Raw genomic sequence first — 12,778 nt, 5'->3', positions numbered from 1 at the left:
AACACTCAAGGGTCAGTCAGTCTTAGATAGATATATACATGGGCCAGAATGCTTCATCTTTGATCTTCTTTTGGACAAATGTCTCTTGGTATGTACGAATAAATCAGTGTTCAACCCATCATGAGTTTCCTCATTCCTTGAGCTTCCCACCCATCTTCCCAGGTGGGAACTGGACAGTTCTCCAGACAAACACACTGGTCATAAAAAAGTCAATAGATAGTAAAAACTTCTCCCACAGTTCAACTCTAGATATTTCAAGTTTATCAAAAACTGTTTTTAAGGAAATATACACAGTAGAAAAACATGGGACTATGGAAAGGGAAAAGATTCCAAGTGAAGCCTCTCTGAGCTGTGAAGCTTGCCAGCACAGAGAGCATCCTTCTTTTATATGACACTATTTTGGGTTGCAACAACAATGAACCAGGCTTAAAGTTTGACTACATATGACCATGGGAAGGGCCTCATTCTTTGTTCTTTTCCCCTGATGTTTTCTGAGATTCTAGAATAAGACTATTAGTTTTGTCTACACTAATGATATCCTACATTTTTATGTTATAGAGTTCCTGTGAAATCAATTGAAATCCTCTCAGGAGTCCTTGAGGAATTCACTTGGGATCTGTAGATTTCTCAGTTTGAAACCTATGTATGATTGCTATAAACACAATGATGTGTGACTTTCTCTCAGATTATCCCTTACCCACGCATTCAGGTTTGGCTTATCTTGTCCCATTCACTTAAGCCCATGTTACAATTTTGTTTTCACAAAACCCTAACTCTGCTTCATACTAGCTATCTCTTGGTGGCTTTTGTAGTTCCTTTTATGATATTCTTGGAAATGCCAGTGATGAACACAAGTGGGCAGATATCTATCAGAGCAAAATTGGCTCCCCTATAGGTGATAAGGCCCTCTCCCATCAATTACTACTCAAGAAAACGCCTTATAGATATATCAAAGTCAACTCAAGGGAAGTAATTTCTTATTGAAGTTCTCTCTTCTGAGGTGACTCTATCTTTTTTAAAAGTGAACAAAACAAACAAAACCTTAATCAATACACAACCCTTTTCCTAAGGCTGACTTAGTTTTCTAGGTGATAGTTCCTTCTGGCCACCATACCCCTCCCCTCATTTGTGTTAATCTTTCTGTAGGACCCAAAGTTCTAAATACCCAGACTCCTCTTCTCTGTGCTGCCATGGTTCTGAAGGATGATGGGTGATTCTTCACATTATCATCTGTTTTACATCAGAATTCATTTTTCACTTTTCAATTCTTTACAGCTCAACTAACCAGTAGCCTAGGTTGATTTTGGTAAAGCAAATGTTCTTGCTGACCAACACTTCAACTGGAACCAGATTTTGCATATAATTGTCTAAAAAGCATGTATCAACTTTTCTCAACAAAACAATATTCTTATTTAGCTAGCCATACTATTTCATTTATTAAGATTTACTTGTGATGCACATAAAGTTCATAACTCTAGTAAGGTATGCTATATCAAACTGTGAATGATACTGTATGTTGCAGGCCTGGGGAAATGGCTCAGAGGATACTGTGTTTGCTGCATACAAGTGAAGAGCAGAGTTCAAATCTTTGAAACCCATTTAAGAGCCAGCATGTGTAGCATCAGAGACAGAGAATCCCTCAGGTAGCTGGCTAGCCAGACTGTCCAGAATCCATGGGCTTTGAGTTCAGCAAAAGATCCCAATAGCTGACATCAAGTTGACCCTCTAAAAGCATGAATATGTAAACCAACATAGATATATGTGCATATAAAAAGGTTAACACACATACATATGTGCATACTATACATATGCACATGGAAAATAAATACATGTATGTTTACATACATTTATACATGGGTATATAATACAATGATCAAAATCTGTCTGTCTCTCATACATTTACAAAAGTTAGGGATAACTGATTTATAAAGTGCTGGAATAAGGATAATGTCAAGGTGCCCTCTGTGAGCACACAGAAAACAATTACAAAAGATAATTTCAGCACAGGAGAAAGTAGTTTTCAAGTTCAATTGGATTTCTGGAGAATACATGCTTTTGAAAAAATCATTTTTAAAATGATCTAAATGATTTCCAATGGCTAAACCTGTAAGGAGATCTTGTAAATTCTCTTTACATTGTCTCCAGTGTCTGTTAGGAGCCTTAAGTTAAAGGACCTAATAAATAGAAACACACACACACACACACACACACACACACACACACACACACACACTCTCTCTCTCTCTCTCTCTCTCTCTCTGTCTCTCTCTCTCTCTCTCTCTCTCTCTCTCTCTCTCTCTCTCTCTCTCTCTCTCTCTCTCTCTCTCTCACACACACACACACACACAAACACACACACACAAATTCTAATACTGAGAACATTGATTACACACCTGAGATTTTTCTTTACCAAAACAAATGATGAGTAGAGAAAATGGAGAGATGACCACTCAACCACAGATTGGAATTTAAATTTAAATTTAATTGCATTGAGCAATAACCAAGATTTAGAATACTGTAACTTGAATAGGGGAGAGTAGGATGAGCTTCCATTTTTAATTGAATAAATATATATTCTGAATAATAAAGTGATGAAATTAACAAGGCCTGCCATTTTGTTTCATTGCACATATGAACACAATGACTTCATAAGGTAATAATTAGAAAAAAATAGATCAGGCACAGAAATTCCTTACCTATGCATCAATTTAGCCTAAGTTATTTATGAGAAATCTTCACAAATACAAGCAAAAAACAGACCAGCCAGCATTTAGTAAAATTTGTTTTGGTGTTTTTAGGCATCTCTGAGCAGAGATAATTGGTTTTAAATTAAAAACTATTTTAGGCAGTCAATTGAAAGCATCATAAAATTCAGTATCTGCTAATTATTAATGCAGCTCCAAGAACTGCAGCACTTACACAAAGACAATTGAGTGTAATAACCTCATAGTATTATATCCTGTTAAAGCTATTTTCGAGTAAAGAATCATGAATGATCTAGGATAATAAAACAAACCTAGGATATTGACAGTTTGTATACAGCAAACCCTGATTTTACTTTTTTATTCTTAAATACTTGCTAGATTTTTTTAAAAGTGGCTTGTCTCTATGCATTTATCTTTTTAAATTGTTTTTTATTTTTTAATTTTATTTTTATTTAAATTAGTAACAAACTTGCTTCACATGTCAATCCCTTCTCCCCCACCACCCATCAACTCCCCCAAAGCCTCCACTCCATACCCCCTCAGCACCCCAGGGAGGGTGATGCCCTCCATGGGGGATCTTCAAAGTCTGTCAGATCATCCCAGTCAGGGTCTAGGCCCTCCCCCATGTGTTCAGACTGAGAGAGTATCCTTCCATGTGGAATGGGCTCCCTAAGTCCATTCCTGTGCCGGGGATAAATACTGATCTACTACCCGAGGCCACATAGATTGTTGAGGCCTCCTCACTGACACCCATGTTCCATCAGTCTGGGGTACCTGAGCTCCTCCTTGTTCAGGTCATCTGTTTCTGGGGGTTTCACCAGCCCAGTCTTGACCCTTTGCTCATCACTCCTCCCTCTCTGCAACTGGATTCCAGGAGTTCAGTTCAGTGTTAAGTTGTGGATATCTGCTTCCATCAGCCACCAGATGAAGGCCGATATTTGTCTTTTTGTGATTGAGTTATCTCACTCAGGATGTTTTTTTCTAGTGCCATCCATTTGCCTGCAAATTTCAAGATTCCATTGTTTTTTCCACTGAGTAGTACTCCATTGTGTAAATGTGCCACATTGTCTCTTTCTACTCTTCAGTTGAAGGGCATATAGATTGCTTCCAGGTTCTGGCTATTACAAATAGTGCTGCTATGAGCATAGCTGAACAGATGTCCTTATTGTGTGAATGTGCATCTTTGGGGTTTATGACTAGGAGTAAAATTGCTGGATCTTGTGGTAGACTGATAACCATTTTCCTGAGGAATCTCCATACTGATTCTGGAAGTGGCTGTAAAAGTTGGCACTCCCACTAGCAGTGGAAGAGTATTCCCCTTTCTCCACATCCTCTCCAGCTTAAACTGTCAATGGGGTTTTTGATTTTAGCCATTCTGACAGGAGTGTGAAGAGAGAGAGATTGATCCGCAGTCCATAAGGCTAAGGTTTCTTTATTCAGATAAACAACAGCCAAGTGCAAACCAAAGCATGCCAGGGGCAGCAAGGCAGCCAGGCCAGAGAGAAGGGACTATCCATGTGTGCGTGGTCCCTTAAGAATCCTTCCTACGTCACCTATCGACCTCCCCTCACCACGCCTTCACGTGCGTGTCCCGGCACACCTGTCCGGACTACTAGGAGGCTGGGCTACAGTGTCTCCCTACAATTCCCCTTTTAGTCTAAAAGAGTATTTAAACTTAATAGTGTAAAACATCCAAAATTAACAATCATAAAGGTGAAATATAAGAAAATATAATAATCTGCTATTGCACATCCTAACTATGTCTATTCTGGCTAAGCCCTAAAGTCATGTGGAAAGGGTGTCTAACTTGAACACCTCCTTCCAATCCCATCTCTAAACAATAAGAAAGTTATTCCTAACTAGCCTTACATTACCCTAACAAACAATAATGGGAAATGGGGGCGTAGCATCTTCTAAGTTACTTCCTGCTGAAATGGGACGATGGTAGCCTTGTGGGGTCCTGTGGAAAAAAAATGTTATCACAGGGAAAGTCTCTATTGTGTTATCTCCAGGCCATGTTAGATGGGATATGCTTGATTGAAGATCTAGGTTGAAATCCTCAACTTGATTGAAGTCAGTACAGGTCGGAGTGTCAGTCGAAATGGAGTGAGTTGAATCCAGTGCAGTTGGAGAGGTATGGCCCAATTCTTTTTCCAGAGCATGCATGGATTGTCATCAGGCGGGTCTTCATTGGCTGTATGGGACTCAAACATAAGTGTCATCAGAGAAATGTTTGCTTGTACATGTATGTGTACTGGGAAAGGCAACCATTGAAAAACAACAATTATGAGAGGGTGTAGGCCTTGAAAGAAAGAGCCAAGAAAGGACAAAGATAGTCCTCCAATTCTTCATTTATTCTGTATTACATCAATTGGCTTCTTGATATAACACAGAAACTTTAAAATTTTGTTAAATAGGATGCTTGAATTTTAGGGGAGGAAAGCCAAATCCAACTCTAAATCCAGCATCGATTTAGTTGAATAGGGACTAGGAAATGAAGAGAAATAGAGTTATTTGAGAGACAGCTGTAAAGTTTACCGTATGGCACATTCCTTTTGTTTGATGGTTATAGCTACCTTCTTTCCTTTATAGCTACCTTCTATCCATGCAGTGTCCTTTGACTTCCGGAGGTGGGTTTTCCTGTGAGGATAAAAAACAAAACACTTCCCATTCCTTTGGGAGGCTTTTATTTAGTTCATGAGATATACCTCAGTAAAAACCTGTCAGTCATCCTTGTTGAGAGGGTTGTCTTTTTCAACTTGAATCTTGATCAATTTTGATGGTATCCAAAGATTTTCTTCTCCTGTGGAAACAAATGCAAAACCCCTACCCCAACATAACACATGTCAGGGTTTCCATACCGAGGTTATTACATCTTTGAAGTACACTGGTTGATTCAGTTTAGCAGTTTTTTCAGTAGTCCAGTGTCTTTCTGCAGCTGTTTGTCCTTTGTCATTGGCATTAAGAAAGCTTAGTGTCAATAAAGCATTATTCAATCTATGTTTGGGGGGTTTTGACTTACCAGCTTGCCTATGGAGCATCTCCTTAAGCGTCCTATTAGACCTCTCAACAACTGCTTGTCCTGTAGGATTGTGTGGTATACCTGTGACATGCTTTATGTTATAATATTTGAAGAACTGTTCCATTTTGTGGAGACATATGCTGGAGCATTGTCAGTTTTTATCTGTGCAGGTATGCCCATAACTGCCATCACCTCTAGCAGGTGTGTAATAATGGAATCAGCTTTCTCAGAGTTGAGAGCAGTAGCCCATTGGAAACCTGAGAATGTGTCAATGGTATGATGCACATATTTCAAATTTCCAAATTCTGTAAAGTGAAAGACGTCCATTTGCCAGATCTCATTCCTCCGAATGCCTTTCGGATTACAGCCTGCTGGCAGCAGAGTTTGGTTATAAAAGGAACAAGTAGGACAGTTTCTCACTATCTCCTTGGCTTGTTGCCAAGTGATGGAGAAGTCCTTCTTTAAACCTTTGCTATTTACATGATGCTTTTTATGAAATTCTGAGGCGTCTAGCACAGTGCCAATTAATAAACGATCAATCTCGTCATTGCCTTGTGCTAGTGGGCCTGGCAGACCCATATGGGATCTGATATGTGTAATGTACAGAGGAGTACTTCTGTTTCTAATTGTTTCCTGTAATTGTAAGAACAACCAGGTTAGTTCAGTATTATCAGGGACAAATTCTGCATTCTCTATGTGCAAGACAACTCTCTCCGCATATTGGGAATCAGTAACTATGTTAAGAGGTTCCATGAAATCCATAAGCACCATGAGAATTGGATATAATTCTGCTTTCTGTACAGATGTGTACGAAGTTTGAATTACTTTACTTACCACACCTGCTTTATAACCAGCCTTACCTAATTTGTTGGCGTCAGTGTAGAAGGTAAGAACTCCAGAAATGGGAGTTTGTCTTACAATGCATGGAAGAATCCAGACTGTCTTTTTTATGAATTTAATTCTGTTGGTTTGGGGACAGTTGTTACTAATTGTTCCCAAAATGTAAGTAAGAGCTATCTGCCAATATTCATTATCCTTCCATACGGAGGAAATTTCATTATTAGTTAAAGGTACTATAATTTCTGCTGGATCTTTTCTACTCAGCTGACGAAGTCTCAGTTTGCCTTTTAAAATCAAATCAGAAATCTTTTCTATATACATCTTTAACTTTTTATTCTGCTTATGTGGCAGAAATAGTCATTATAATATAGTGTCTTCCCTCTGCATCAGAATTCCAGAAGGATATTCTTTGGGTGGCAAGATGACCAGAATGCAGTCTAAATCAAGCTTGATCCGATCTACATGTGCATCCAATATTCTGTTTTCTACCCATTGTAACTCTTTTTCTGCCTCAGCAGATAATATTCGTGGACTGTTTAAGTCTTTATCACCTTTTAGCACCATTTTTAAATGCTTTAATTCATGTCCTTCTACACCAATAATCATCTGTAATTGAGAAATTTCTTCTAGTAGCTTCTGAAAATTGTTAAAAGTTTGATAACGGTTCCTTCTAATTTGCACCTTCTGTGGTCTAATTCTTTGTAAGTCTATCTTATATCTAAATAGTTAATAGAATCTCTTCTTTGTATCCTTTCTGGGGCAATCTGTAACCCCCATCTAGGCAGAACTTCCTTCACCATGTCAAACATACGTTCCAAAGTTTCCTTATTAGAATCTGATAAAAGAATATCATCCATATAATGATAAACAAGAGATTGTGGAAATTTTTATGAATTATTTCCAAAGGTTGTTGTACAAAGTGTTGACACAAAGTAGGACTATTTAGTATCCCTGGAGGTAAAACCTTCCACTGGTATCTCCAAACTGGCTGTGAGTTATTAAGAGTTGGTACTGTAAATGCAAATTTCTCTCTATCACTTTCTTGTAATGGTATATGAAAAAGCAGTCTTTCAGGTCAATTACTATGATCCGCCATCCTTTAGGTATTAAGGAAGGCAGTGGCATTCCAGGCTGTAGAGAGCCCATAGGTTGAATTACCTTATTTATGGCTATCAGGTCTGTCAGCATTCTCCAGTTGCCTGACTTCTTGATAACAAATACAGGAGAATTCCAAGGGCTGGTAGATTGCTTTATGTGACCAGCCTCTAGCTGTTCCTGTACTAACTTTTTTAGACCCTTTAGCTTTTCAGTGGTCAAAGGCCATTGCCCAGTCCAGTCCGGTTCATCTGTAAGCCATTCTAATGGCAGGGCCTTTGGTTCCTCTGAAGGCCCCTCATTTGAGGATGCCAACAAAGCATTCGATAAGATAAGTCTCATATAGATTTATGATAATTAAGACTGAGCTAACAGATGAGAATCCTAGTCATTGGCCAAGCAGCATTGTGCCTAATGCAAGTTTCTGTGTATTCATTTGGGCCCTAACTCAGGCTGACGGCTAGCGTAAAGTTCACACGTGGTGGTGGGGTTCAGGCGGCTTTTGGCAGAAAGATTTATCGTAACAGGAGTGAGATGGTATCTCAGTGTTGTGTTGATTTGCTCATGAGTAGAATTGTTACATAGACCCAAGAACATGGTGAAAGCAATAAAGGGTAAATTTTTAACTATGCTTGGATTCCCTAAGTTGACTTATTGTTTCCTGATTTGAAAAATGATTTTATTGTTGCCTTTCTTTTGTACTCATCTGAAATGGCCTAAACCAGCCTGGCTAAGAGCTACCAGGAGAGAATGCCCAAGCTCACCTTATTGCCGTGAGAAAAAAGAGCTGTTGGTGTATATGTGGTGCTGTAGATGATATTGCTCTCCCCAAATATGCTCATGTATTGGGATACTTGGTCCAAGCTTGTGGAACTACTTGGGGAGGGTTAGGATTTGTGGCAATGTTGAAGAAGGTGTGTCACTTACAGAGACTTTGAGGTATCAAAAGCCCTCACAATGCCAAAGTAGCTCTCTCTGCCTCTTGCTTTTCTGTTGAGATGCGAGCTCTCAGATACTGCTTCAGAACCTTGCCAGCCTGTGTGCTCCCATGCTCCCAACACAATGGTCAGGAACTGGAGCATTATGAAATTGTGAACCCCAGAGTTGCTTTGGTCATGGTGTTCTGTCCTAGCCATTGAAAAATGACTAAGACAACATCCAATAAATAGCATGCATTTCTGAAGGGCCACAGTCACAGGCTTCTTTTTGTTCTGCCCCAACACTGACGAGGAGCAGAGCTCTCTGAATGCCTAAGGGATGCTGAGAGCCAAGGAGAAGCAACATATAGAAACATAAGACTGCTTCAAAAGGATACATATGAGAGGAATAGATGTGAACTTCTGAAAGAGAAACCTGGAAACCTGTTTAGATCCATTGTTACTACTTTACAAAACACTTTTTGGAGCCTTGTGTAAAGCAACTAGAGGAGAAAAATTACCAAAAACTTTACAAGTTGGAAAAGAAGTATAAGTTTCTTTATATAGATGAAATGATTGCATATGTGAGAAACTCCAACATTTCATAACAAAGACTCCTACAGCTAGCAAGGGAACCCAGAACATTTGCAATTTTGACCTTGAAAATCTCCTGTGTATTTACTATCCTAAATGGAGATTTTAGAAAATTTCATTAACAATAGTAACAAACAGAATAAAAAATTAGGAATGATACTTATAAAAGAGCAACAGATATGTATCTTATATCTAATATTCTGAAATAAATCAAAGGTTGGATGCATAAACAGAGACACATATAATGCTCATAGAATGACTTACATAACACAAAAAAATAAGATGCTTATTCTTATATATTATATATCTACATAAATATTTTTGCTGACATCTCATGATAAATATAATAGACTACTCACAAGATACACAATACACAGCTTCATGGAACATTCAAGTTCACAGAAGCACAGAGTAGAACAGGGGTTGCCAAAGACTGAGTAGGGCAGACTGTAAGTTATTTTATATCTCTTACCAGTTTTTTGCCAGAAGAAAGAATTCCAGAGCACAATTGCACAATGTTTACATGTTTATCACTGCTACAGTGGACAATTAAAAAGGCATTTTTCTACAATAGTAAAAAAAAAATGTATCCTGAATATTACTTTACTATTAGTGTGTCTCAGGAATACTTGTTGAGCAAGGAAGAAAAATTTCTTATTGTCTTGTAAGAGAAAGTTGCAGAAACCAGCATAGAAATCAAGCAGCTTTTTGCCATGTAGGTCCACAAAGAGCCTATCATATGCTGCATTTGCTTTATAAATCTTACCCCCCCCCATTTCTGTTACTTTATGTTATTTCTATTATAACCACTTACTTCATTTTATTTTGTGCCATAAAATTGAGAAATAGGAAGTATATTAATACACTTGAAAAGAAATAAACAGTCAAAACTAATAGCAAGTGACAAGTGGATGGTTAATAGTAGAGAGGGGAGATAACAAAGGCCAATATACATTAAGAAAAAAAATCTGTGAGCGTAAATATTCTATCACAAATTAAAGATATTCTTTGTTTGTTTTCAAATCCTTATAGCCATAAGGCCTTTACAAAGGCAAGAAAACATGTGCTCAACATTTTGGATAACACAGTAAAGTATAAACTGAATGAAAATAACAATATTTGGAATGTATCTAAAATGCATGTAACTGAATAGTTCGTCAAAAGGAGCAATAGCATAATTGTCAATGATAAAACCCTTTGGGAAAGCCATGGAGGGAAATTTTTTATATAAATTAGAAAATAATTCCTGTTGGATGAAAACAAATTGATGGTCAGAGTGATAGCAACTCACTCTGGAAGTGGAAATCCTAGACTAGAAAAGTGAGGTCACGAAATCTATGAGGCCTCTGGTAGTGGATTAGTACTTGTCCCTAGCATAGGAATGTACTTTGGGAGCCCATTCTACATAGAGGGATACTCCTTGAGCCTAGACACAAGGGGGAGGGCCTAGGCCCTATCCTAAAGGATATGACTGTGTCTGAAGACCCCCAATGGAAGTCCTCACCCTCCCTGGGGAGCAGAAAGGTTATGGGATAGGAAGGGTGTTAGTTGAGGGGGACAGGGTAGGAGGGGAGGGAGAGGGAACTGGGAATGACATAAAACAATTTTGTTTCTAATTCAAATAAAAATGGAGAAAAAAAAGAAACGTGAGGTCAAAGTATCTTCCTATAAAGAAGATATTTTAGATGTAGTTAGGGCTTTATCTAAATATTTCACTGAAATGATCTCGATTCAAAAATGCATCAAACCCATTGTAATGCTACTAGTGGAGGGTCAGATGTCCTTAAACAACCAAGGAGTAGCATCACTTTGCAGAAACTCTGTACAATCTATAGACAGCTGTATCCTTGGTATTGCAATCCATTTGGAGCATGATTGCCTTCCTTTTGGGAAAGATTTTCACCATTTACTGTTGAGAAAGATGAAGGACATGAAAAAAACTAATAATAACTTTGATGTAAGGTTTTGGTTTAAAGGAAAAGTCACTTCATCATCTCTGCTACTGAGAAGGGTATTCATCCAAGTTTATAAAGCAAGACTGATCATTAACTCTCATTGGTCAGTGTAGCTCCACTGTCAAATCTGTCTTTCCCAGAAGGCAGTGAGGAAGCATGATCTAGGATGCTCTTTTAGCAACAAATAAAAGAAAATCCACACCAAAATGGCCGGTAATTGAAATAATGACTTAATATATCTCATTGGAGCAATTTCAGAAGGGGAGTAGGTCATGGACTTGTTACTGAGGTGTGCCAGTGAAACCATCCTTAGGAACTTTGCCTTAGCTGCCTTGACATTTTCTCCAAGTAGTTTTCAGTGACCATGATTTTTACAGTACAAAGGAGTCTAAAGCAACACTAGGTGCACAGGGAAACATAATGCACAATTGAAGATGGAAGGAAAGAACATACGAAGGAAGAGAGGAAAGACAAAAGAGAAACTGGTCTCATTTTACTATCAATCAATCAATCAAGCAAGCAAGCAAGCAAGCAAGCAAGCAATAAATCAAATAAATAAAGTCATAACAAAGAAACAAAAGTAGCCAAACAAAGATTTGTACATCATTCACAGATAACAGCAAAGGGACAATTTAAGAAATTGGCTTAACTCCAATTAACTGTAGTCATGGTAACATCTCACAAACAAAAGCAGTCCATGCTCCAGGAGTAGCCTGTTTTTGCAAAGATCACGTGTGCTTCTCCCTAACTTTTGGCTTGTTCACTATGTGTGCTGTTGTGTTTAGAGGGAAAAGATGAGCAACATTAAGACTTCCAGTTATTAGGTGCTCTTTAAACTTCCAGTAATTAGATACAAAAGAGTTATTAGTCAATTGCAAGATCCCCAGATAAACCCAAGCAGAGCATTAAAATATGTTACCAAATCTGAGAAATAATTACAAATTATTCAGATGATATGAACTAGCAGGCCTAAGATAAATGAAAGAATAAAATTCTTGAGAATATAAGTAATTTTTTTCAGTTTTTTTTTAATTTTTATTTTTTTTATTTTTTATATATTTGAATTACAAACAAGGTTGAATTACATGACAATCCCAGTTCCCTTCTCCCTCCCTTCCTCGCCTACCATCCCCCACTAAAATCCTACCTATCATATGTCCTTTCTTCTAATCTACACCTGACTCAAACTTTCTGCTCCCTCATGACCTCTGCATCCTTCCTTTTCTTCTCTTCACATTATTGTAGTTCCCTCCCCCTCTTCCCATGTTCTCAATTGCTCAGGGGTGGTGACCCTGTCCCCTTCTCAAGGGGACAAAGTTTGTCTCTTTTAGGGTCCTCCTAGTTTACTAGTTACTCTAGCAGTGTGGATTGTAGGATGGTAATCCCTTACTCTATGTCTAAAATCCACATATGAGTAAGTGCATATCATGTTTGTCTTTTTGTGATTGGGTCACCTTGCTCAGAATGGTTTCTTTGAGTTCCATCCATTTTCTTGCAAATTTCAAGATTCCATTGTTTTTTTCCACTGAATAGTACTCCATTGTGTAAATGTACCACATTTTCTCCATCCATTCTTCAGTTGAGGGGCATCTAGGTTGCTTCCAGGTTCTGGCTATTACAAATAGTGCTGCTATGAACATCGTTGAACAG

The sequence above is a fragment of the Cricetulus griseus genome, chromosome 7 (assembly GCF_003668045.3).
Source record: "Cricetulus griseus strain 17A/GY chromosome 7, alternate assembly CriGri-PICRH-1.0, whole genome shotgun sequence".
NCBI lineage: Eukaryota > Metazoa > Chordata > Mammalia > Rodentia > Cricetidae > Cricetulus > Cricetulus griseus.
This window is presented reverse-complemented; position numbering follows the sequence as displayed.